At 35.4% G+C, this 11,041-nt stretch overlaps 1 long non-coding RNA gene across 1 annotated transcript; it reads left to right on the forward strand.

Annotated features, from left to right (window-relative positions):
• The first annotated feature begins 3,308 nt into the window (after nucleotides 1-3,308).
• Nucleotides 3,309-4,705, forward strand: LOC121231879 (uncharacterized). Its single transcript, XR_005930032.1, has 2 exons — nucleotides 3,309-3,698; nucleotides 3,808-4,705. It is a non-coding gene; the product is annotated as an uncharacterized lncRNA (long non-coding RNA).
• Nucleotides 4,706-11,041: the final 6,336 nt, after the last annotated feature.

The raw sequence follows: 11,041 nt of genomic DNA on the forward strand, positions 1-11,041 counted from the left end.
GCACCACATTATGATTTTATCAATCAACAATCATCGTATAACTTTAGTAGTTTGGTAGTTTGAGGACACGGGGTGCCATAGGATGCACGAAAAGGGGTGAGGTTGCTGAGCTACAAGGTTGGCTCACATAAACTCCAAGAACCATTGACCTATCATGCCAAAAAAGGCATTTTTAACTTTGTTTTCTAACATTTTCAAAACCAGAGGACTGTGGCTCGCTTCCTGTTCGGAAGCCAGAACATTACTGTCTATTTCATCAATGATAACACAATTGGACTCTGCCGACATCTTTGAATCTATAAGAAAAACAAGATTAGATCGGATCAAATAGCATCACACTATCACATGTTCATGTAGCATGTAACTTCTAGACTCAAAACATGCTATATTCAGTTCCAGAATCGACTAAACCGTAGCTTTGATACCACTAAATGTAACACCCTTTCACCTATCTCCGTCGTTGTAATCGGATTACGGGATACTATAATAAAAAATATAACATGAATATGTTATTTCAATTTAAAACTTCTTTAAAACAATCATTAGTTATCAATCATTCAATTAAACATGTTATTTATGCAAGAACGGGCTTAAATCGAGCTTACGAAAGCTCTAAAAACAATTCAAAACTAAACAGGGAATCATTTGAAACTTAACATAAAAGTGGAGTAAAAACATAAAACAAAGGCCACACGGTCATGTAGCCAGGTCGTGTGAAAAATTGAGGCCGTGTGGGGTTGAAACACACAGCCGTGTAATCTAACCATGTGCAAGATTAATGTCATGTATAAAAGAGTCATACGGATGTGTCGCTAGGCTATGTAACAAATTGTGGCCGTGTGGACCTAATTGTATAACTTTTGCAAACATTCGCACAGTCGTGTAGCTAGGCCATGTGAGAGACTGTGATCGTGTGAACTCAAAATCACCCTGATCAAACAAAGCACATAGCCATGTCACTTGTTCGTGTATGCCAAAATGTACCTTCTTTTACAAGTCACATACACCAACTATTTACTTAAGCCACAAGCATACCATTAACCATTCAATAGACCTGAACAAAATACACCAAAAACATAATAAAACATGTCATTTGCCTAGTTCTAACCAATATGCCATAAGGCACTATCACAAACAATAATCAATACTAAGGTTCAGCTTCGTTTCCTACCAAACTAGAACCAAACAATACATGTGCCTAACATGCAATACAAATATCAACTTCCCACGACATTTAGTTGGTATAATTTCAACCTATTAGCCAATTATTTGACAAGAAGTACAAACTTACCTTTTTCTACTAAAACATCCAAAATCAACCATCAAAATGTTATGTCATAACCATCAACCAAAACACATATTTCCAACCATTTCCATATGAACATAACTTGCATACCAATTACCTATATGATTCTACCACATGCCAAATTTAATACCACATTCAAGTTTACTATACCAAGCCATGAGCAACCACATCATTTAACCAACAAGCACACATCTTATGTGCAATCACAAAACACACTTACTTTTATAAATTACTTATATAAATATACAAATCACACCTATTACATGCCACATAACTGAAATAAAATTTTTTCAAAGTCTACCAAAAGATGGTTGGATAGTGTGATCTTCAAGTTGATCCGATTGTCGAGTTCCACAAAACGATAACTACAGGAAAACAGAAAAACAAAACAGAGTAAGCTTCAATTGACCTTAGTAAGTTCATAGGTTGAAAACAATATTACATACCTTAGTATTAAAGTTTAATTAATAAAACAATTAACTAACATTAAACCCTCTCATCACAACCATATCAAAAGGTGACTTCATTACATACAAGCCATATAACCTTCCAATTACACAAGTTGATTCAATACCAAATCATGATATAATATCCATAAGCATAAACACATTTTCAAGTCATTCATCAAGACTGTATCATGTTGCATCATTACTAGTTATTATATCATTTAATAATCACGGTTCAACCCGATGAACTAATATGAATAGAAACAGATACGCAATTATCCACCCAAAACACACCATAATACTCAACCAAGCTAATCCAACCAAGATCACACCTAAGCATTGAGTGTTAAGCCTGAAGGCTACCATCCCTTCAGAAAATATGCCTGGGCACTAAGTGCCAAGCTAGTATGCTTCACATCCTCCCCTAGAAACATGCTTGAATCACTATAAATATAACCCAAAAATCCGCAATAAATGTTAGATTTTGGTACATCCAGTGTATAATAATATGTCATATTTCATCATCTCATCTCATATCAAACTCATACAACGCACAAAATAACCTATTGACATGCCAATTGTATCCTATCTTATGTTCATTCGGGCTCATTACGTATAACAGTATAACATTGTTCAACTGTAACAATTTAAACATATATATATATATTCAAACATATCCAAAATTCACGAATCAACATAAAAATTACAAAATTACACAATACTACAACATATGAACTTACTAGGGGAAAATAACAAAGATAAGAGTGTTAGAGACTAATATGTAATTTTCTCTTTTCCTTGACTATCTATCAATTCTTGATCTATACAGTATTTTATTTCAACTTATCGGTCTCAATTACCTTATAAAATTTAATTTAATGTATTGGCTTCCTATTAACATTTTTCATAATTTTTTTAAGGTTTTACATTTTATTCAATTTAGTCCTTAAAATTGAAATAAGGTTATTTTTCACAATTAATCCTAAAACCATGATGTTGAATTCATTCTCATCCTTCTACATCTCACAAGTAGTGAAATTTACATGAAATTCATGTCAAATTCAACATATTATCGTTTTAGTCCCTAAACTCAAAACTACCCAAATTCACTTTACAAAATAGCTCTATTTCAACATCAAGCTTCAAGCTCAACCATTAACATCCAAAAAGCTTTAAAAACAACAATGGTAACTTTTCCAAACTTTAATAGTATTACAAAATAGTCCTTGAGTTAGCTAGATTAAGCTCAATGATCTTAAAAATATAAAATTTACGAAAAACAAGCTAAGGAAATGCTTACATGCAAGGGCCGAATATCTTTGAAGGTTTGAAATTTTGAAGTTTTTATTTCTTTTAGTAATGGCGGAAAATTTGGTCGAAGAAGAAGAATGAAAAGGTGATGACTTTTCTTTTCTTTTATTTAATTTTAACTAGATTTTAACATTAAAAATTAACTTATAAATGACTAATCTTTTTTTTGTCAAAAAATACTGGCTGATATTTATTAAACACTGCTCAAGGCAAAAAAACATTGAAACGTCACCCTCATACAGCTACATGAAAGGACAGATAAATAAATGAAAACCAAAACAGCTGTAAAGAAAAACCAGTTCTAGAACCTACCAAAACCAACAACAATAGAAACACCTTAAGCCAAAAAGACAGCCCAAATATCAGCCAAACAAACGATTCTCTTCTCCTATTGAAAGATCCTGAGATGAAGAAGAGAAGAGAACTAAGCTTTGAATCTATAGATAGAGAATTGGTGAATCATCACCATTTTCAAAGCCGAATTAAAGTGAACCATGAAACCTCTGATGGTCCAGCATCGCCATCTCCTTCACAGCAGCTGGTACTCCGTCTGTCCAGACACCAAAAATCTGTCTTCGCCATCCTTCCATCACCAGTGTGTGAGCCGTCTTATTCACCAGTCGGGGTAAAAAAGTGTAAGTGACAGAATCAAAGCTTTCATTTAGAAGATTAATTTGATGTGTTATTGACCGAATAACAGATTTGTCTTTCTCCTTCTTGTGAATGCTTTTAATAATTGTTAAGGAATCCCCCTTAATATTCAAGCATCGAAATTCCTTCTCAAGTGCAAATAGAAGCACCCTTTCACATGCCCGTGACTCCACCAAGCAAGCATCGCTCACATTCGAAAACAGATAAGTTTCTGCCTCGACTATTTCACCTTCCGAGTCTCTAGCAATAACTGCTATAACAACGAGTTGTAAATCATGCTGAAAAGCCGCATCAAAATTAAGCTTTAAAACTCCAACATTGGGGGATTTCCAGACCACTCTATCCATAGATCTAAGAGAAGGACTAGAAATCTCTTGATTTAGGCTCAAACCACGACTATAACCTTGAATAAACCCTAACAATTCCATCAAGGATGGTTTAACCCCTTCATGAACAAGATTATTTCTTCTAAACCAGAGACTCTATATAGAGATTACCAGTAATTGCTTTTGCTGATCACTCGCAATAGAAAAATTCCGAATAAAACAATGCTTATAATTTGACAACTCACTAAAATCTTGCAGTTGGATTTGAAGTGTGGCCCGAACAGATTGTAGAAAGTCACAAGACCACAACAAATGACCAGAGTCCTCCATCTTAACCTTACACAAAGGGCAGACGACATCAACAAATAAAGACCTCTTTGCCAAATTATAGAAATGAGTCAACAGATCATTAATAAGCCTCCATATGTGAATTTTAATTTTCGCAGGAATGTTCAAATTCCATAGAGATTTGTAAAAACCCCTATAATCAACACAGTTAGAGAATGTGTATGTATGATTCTGTAGTAACTCTGTAGATAGAGCCCGGTACCCACTTTTCACTGTATATTCCCCAGATCCTTCATATTTCCAGACCAACATGTCATCTACATTAGCACCAGAGAGAGGAATGGAAAGGATACGCTTTGCAGTGGTTTCATCAACTAGATTATGAATCAGCGCATTAACCTAGGTATTAGTCTCAGTATTGATTAACTAGTTTACAGTAGTCCAGTTAGGTAAAATCTTTTGAACTGGTATTCTATTACTCTCTTTCCCAGGCAACCAAGAGTCATTCCATATGTTGACACGGTTACCACTACCAACTCGCCGCACCAGCCCTTCCACCATCAGCTCCCGAGCACTGCAAATGCTTCTCCAGGTAAACAAAGGGTAAGACCCAATATTTACTGATAATAAGTCTGAGAAAGGATAATACCTAGCTTTTAAAACTTTGGCTAAAAGACAATTCGCTCCGATAAAATACGCCAAACCTGTTTTGCTAGTAGCGCCTTATTAAACAGAAACAAATTTTTAAAACCCATTCCCCCATCACATTTTGGCCTACATAAAAAGTCCCATGAACTCCAATGTATCCCCTTCGCGAGCTTGTTATTAGTCCACCAAAACTTGTTCATAATGCATTCAAGTTTACGACATAACGATTTCAGCATAAGAAAACACTGCATAACATAGAGCGAAATGGCTTGTAATACTGACTCAATGAAAACCTCCTTCCCCCCAATTGAAAGATAGCACATACTCCAGCCTTCTACTCTATTTCTGAATCTGTCGACAACATGGGAGAAAGCCCAAGTTTTGTTCCGACCCACCATCATAGGTAGACCTAAATACTTTTCTGGACTTGAGGATACCCGAACACCTAAAAGGCTAGTAATATTCTCCCTTGTAATAGAGTCCACATTAGCCCCAAAATAAATTAATGACTTGTCGAAATTCACACGCTGCCCTGAAATCATTTCATATTCTCGAATGACATCCCGAACCACATGAGCTCCCTCACAAGAAGCGTCCCTAAAAAGAATACAATCATCTGCAAAAAATAAATGATTTATTGAAAAACGTTCCCTACCAACTAACGCACCCCTCATCAACCCTTTCTACTTTGCTTCCCTGATAAGCGTAGAAAATCCCTCAGCACAGATGAGAAAAAGATAAGGACTAAGAGGGTCTCCTTGTCTTAGGCCTCTTGAAGGCAAAAACCACTCCCCATTAGACCCATTAAGACTCACCGAATATGATACAGAACAAACACACCTCATAATCAATACTACCTAATCGGCATGAAAACCCAGTTTAGTCATCATTCCCGCCAAGAAATCCCATTCAACCCGATCATAGGCTTTACTCATATCGAGTTTAAGCACAAAATTCCCTTTCTTGCCACTTTTCTTCATCTTAAGAGAATGGAGGACCTCATAAGCAATGAACACATTATCAGAGATAAGCCTTCCTAGGATGAAAGCCCCTTGGGCCTCATCAATACAACATCCTGAAACGTTACTCATTTGATTTACCAGGACTTTCGCGATAATTTTATAAATGACATTACAGAGACTTATGCGTCTAAATTGTGACAAATTTTTTGGCTTCTCAACCTTGGGAATCAGAACAATACGAGTTTTATTAATATCACCAATTTTAGTTTCTCCACTCAGAATAGATAAACAATAGGAAGAAATGTTAAGGCCAATTATGTGCCAATACCTTTGAAAGAATATAGGGGGAAACCCATCAACCCCGGGAGCTTTCAAAGGTGCCATCATATTGATTGCCGAACTAATATCTTCCTCGGTAAACTGTTTGAGAAGGGAATCATTCATACTACCCGAGACTCTATTTTCCACAAGTCCAAAAACATGTTCGTCAAAACCTATCTCAGAAGCCGAGTACAGATCCTTAAAATAATCGGAAGCGAGACATAATAAATCCTCAGTCGAAGAAAACCTCCTTCCATTCCCATCATCTAACTCTGCAATTCGGTTACGATACTGGCGTTGAACAGCAATTTTGTGGAAAAAACTAGTGTTTCAGTCTCCATTTTTTAGCCAATTAACACGGGCTCGTTGCTCCCAAAATAATTCTTCCTTATCAGCTTCCAGATTAAGTCCCAGTTGGACCTCTATTATTTCCCCTAGAATCTCATCATCAGGTTCTTGATTAAAGAGGAATTCCAGTCTATCTTCCAAATCCACTCGATTTTTCCTTTCCTCATTAATTCTGGATCTACTCCAACGCTGAACCAAAGAGCCTAATCTCTCAAGCTTATTTGGAACACTTCCTAACATATCATTCCACGAAATTCGAACCACATCTTCAAAGGAACTATCCAAACACCACTTAGCTTCAAATCAAAACACCTTATCAAAACTACACTGATCCTTCCAACTCTTTTTCATAGTATCCAAAAGAATAGGACAATGATCAGAAAATGAATGATTTAAATGTTCAATCTGATAACTGGGGAAGATATCAATCCAACTCAACGTAGCAACTCCGCGATCCAATCTCTCTCGTATGTTTGTGTTTGAAAACTTCCCTCGCTCCCAAGTAAACCACCTACCAACAAAGCCCAAATCACTGAGATTGCAATCCTCCAACGTCGTTCAAAAGGCATTCATCTGACGCTCCGATCTAAGACAGCCACCTCTTTTCTCATAAGAGTTTATAATCTCGTTAAAATCCCCCAAGACAACCCATGGAGAGGACGGATCACTACCAAGTTGTCGAAGTAGTTCCCATGATGTACCTTGTAATGGCCTAAATTCAAGGTTATCGGAATAGTAGCTTCATAACCACAAATTCGATTTAAAGAGAAATTTATTTCAATATTTTTGCATGAAAATTGATATGATAGGAAAATCGTATGAAAATATTGATAGAAAAATTTTTTACCGATTTAGTGGTTAGTTAGAAAAAGAAATTATTGAAGAAATTGGGTAAAAACAAGGTATCAGGACCTCAATCTCGTAAAACTGAGTCAAAAATAATTTTATAAATATTTATGAAATGTTAGTAATGTGGTATTAAAATTTCGTTAGGAAATTTTAATGTTTGGGTAGTCAATTAAATGAAAAGAACTAAATTGTAATAGGTGTAAAAGTTGCTAGAATGATTAAATAGCTTAAGAGTCTAATGAGAAAGGATTTAAAAGGAAATTAGACCCAAAATTTATTTGGGCTGGACGGCAAGGGCATAAAATCAACAGGAAAATTGATAATAAGGGAAAATTGGAATATTGCAAAAATAACTAAATAAAACTAGGACTAAATAGGAAATATCTAGATTTCTCTTCATTTCTCTTCAATTCCAGCAGCTAAAAATGCCATAGGAGGGTTCTCTAAGCTGGTATTCCATAATTTTTGCACCGAGTGAGTTCATCCTTGCCTTTTTCTTGTAATTTTTGTGTTTCTAAGACTTTTACAACTAGGTTCTACTATTAAATTCATTAGTTTTTGATTTCATGGATGAAATTGAAAGTCACCATGGTTGAGTGCTGTAATTTTATGATGAAATAGAATGAAATTAAAGCTTTAATTTGTTTATGAGATGATTGTATTAGGTAATTTCAATAGAAATTGATTTTTAGGACCTAATTGTGAAAATGCTTGGAATTAAAGTCTATTGCTGAAATTCTGATTCCTAAAGGTTGTAAACTAGTTTAAGGTGATAAAATAAAATGTTAATTGAGAAAAATCAGCTCAATTGAGAGGCTAATTGAGTAGGGACGAAATTATCATTTATTAAAAGCTTAGGGGAAAATTGGTAATAAACAACTTGCACAAAAACAGTTTGGACAGCAGCAGTAGACTAACTTTGAAAAATCACCATAAATTGTAGAAATCGAATTATAAGATGAACAAAATATGTAATTAAATATTATTGAGTCTAGTATTCAATAGAAGAAATAGTGTAAGCAATGGATTTGTAAATTTTGAGATATAATGAATTTTGTGATACAAGGTCAGAATGAATTCGGGTTCCCCTGTTCTGACTTTGAAAAAATCATAAAAAATTTAATAAAAATAATTAGGGGCTTAAATTTATATGTATAAAATCCTGAATGAGTATATTTTTAATAGAAATAAACAAGAACATCATTTGAATCCTGTATGAAGAGATAATTAATTTTTAGTGAAGAAGGGTCAGAACTGTCAGACAGCAGAACAGGGGTGACTTTAAAGAATAAACTGTACTTATTGGCTAAACCAAAAAATCTAAAAATTTTATGGTAAGAAGATATATGAGTCTAGTTTCAGGGAAAATTAATGGATCTTAATTTTGAGTTCCGTAGCTAGATTTATAAATAATTTAGTGACTATGACTCAAATAGACAGCTTTGAATAAACTATAAATAATAATAGTTGAATTATAGAGAATGTTGCATATGAACATGAAATGTATTAAATTGATAATTAAATTTATTTATTTAGATCCAGAAGATTCAAATGCGAAGCTAGATGAGGAAAGGAAAAAGTTCGGGATTAGTAGATTTTTTTTTGTTTACAAACAAGTATCAAGGTAAGTTCGTGTAACTTGAATTATATTCTTAAATGCTTGAAATTGTATGTTATTGATGTGAATATGATTTGAATGTTCATTGTATGAAAATTAATGAAACATTGATATATTTGATAAAATGGGAAGAAATCCCGGTTGAACGAAAGGAAAATTCGATGGATCTCTAAAAAGGAATTGAAGGTAAAAAGGATCTAGCCCGGACGAGTGATCCTATCTTGATATAGCTCTCCCGAAGAATATGTGTAAAATAGATTTAGCCTGGACGGGTAATCCGAATTAGGGTCTGAATTTAGCCTGAACTGGTAATTCAGATCCAAGCTCATTAGAGTAATTGTCGTTGTAGGGGATTTAGCCTGGATTGGTAATCCCGACAATACTCTATGAGTTTATATTGCAGGGGATTTAGCCTGGACTGGTAATCCCGCTGCAAGGTTTAGGTTCGCGGGAGTGTGCTCTCTGAATGGAAATGTGCGCACATGAATATGAATTGACGGACCCGGAATTGTACACTAAAAGTGTACCTCTAAAAATCCATCGAAATTCCGATAAATTCAACGGGATAACTATGGAAAAATAACAAGGAAATGGAAATTATGATATTGATGAGCTCATCAATCATGGTATATATTATTGGTACATGGAAATTATTGTACTAACTTGAATGTTGCAGGGGGTATTACATACCTCTAAGCTGACCGTCTGGATTCCCATAGAAACCCGTTAATTGCCAGCCCTCCCCTCGTTTATTATCGTGAATGTCAACATCAATATGAAAAGAAGAAAAACTTCTGAGACTAACCAAAGAATTCCTTTTCCATCCCAAAGAGAGTCCTCTTTTTGACCCCACCGCACCAATATCAATCCTATTCTCAAACCCGCACTTTAATCTAACTAATTCCATCCGTTTAGAACTTAATTTTGTTTCCATGGGAAACAAAATTCGGGGATTAATGGCTCTCAACTTATTCTTGAGCCTGTGAACAATTCGAGGCCTCCCCAAGCCACGAACGTTCCAACTTAGTATTTTCATTGTGATCGGCTGCTCTGTTCACCAGAGCTAGCCGTTAAATTGAGGGCGCCACTTTCCACATTAAAGCCCAAAGTAACATTCGAGCTAGTCACAAGCCTTTGCCGTTTCTTTCCTTCCATAGCTGTTAATGGGTCATTTTCCTCTTCCACAATCATTTCCATAAGCCCATTTTCCAACCCAGCAACAAACGAAATATCTTTGCCCAAACTACTTCCATTATTATTTCCTTTTATAGGAAATTGTTGATTGGATCCTAATGGAATCAAATTGGGATTTGACATCTTATCCCCAAAATCTCTCCCTATGTTATGGCCAGAATCCATCTCCCAATTAATACTATTGCTGTGATTAGAACTTTCCATATTTTCAACTTGGCATTGTGATCCATCGGCTTCACGCAACCACCTACTCACCACGATATTCAGCCGCCGTGGCACTGCACGAATAGATAAATCCCACCCGAAAATAATTTTTGAAGGATCAATTCTCAAACGGAATGGACAGTAGCTCTCCCCATTCCCCAACTTACCACAAATAAAGCAAAACAGGCTTAGTTTTTCATATTTAAATCGAGCATAAACAATTAAAGCTCCACCCACTTGAATCTTCTTTTTGCGTTTTAATGGCGCCGTGACATCCAGGCGAACACGGATACGCATATAATTTCTATTGCTTGAAGACGGAATGGAAGTATCATAATCAAGAAACTTCCCCAAAAAATCACCAAATTGCCTAGCCATTGGTTCAGACATTAGCCCTGTAGGTAATTCGTGAACTTGAATCTAGAACTCAGAAAAGATTAACAGCAATACTGACGGATTCTCTCCTTTTTGTATTCGGTGCAATAAAACCAGATGACTGTTGAAGAACCACGGCGTGCTGGCCATCACTCTTTGGACATCAACCTCATTGAAGAGTTGGAAAAGATAGC

This window comes from Gossypium hirsutum, chromosome A07 (genome assembly GCF_007990345.1).
Source record: "Gossypium hirsutum isolate 1008001.06 chromosome A07, Gossypium_hirsutum_v2.1, whole genome shotgun sequence".
Taxonomy (NCBI): Eukaryota; Viridiplantae; Streptophyta; class Magnoliopsida; order Malvales; family Malvaceae; genus Gossypium; species Gossypium hirsutum.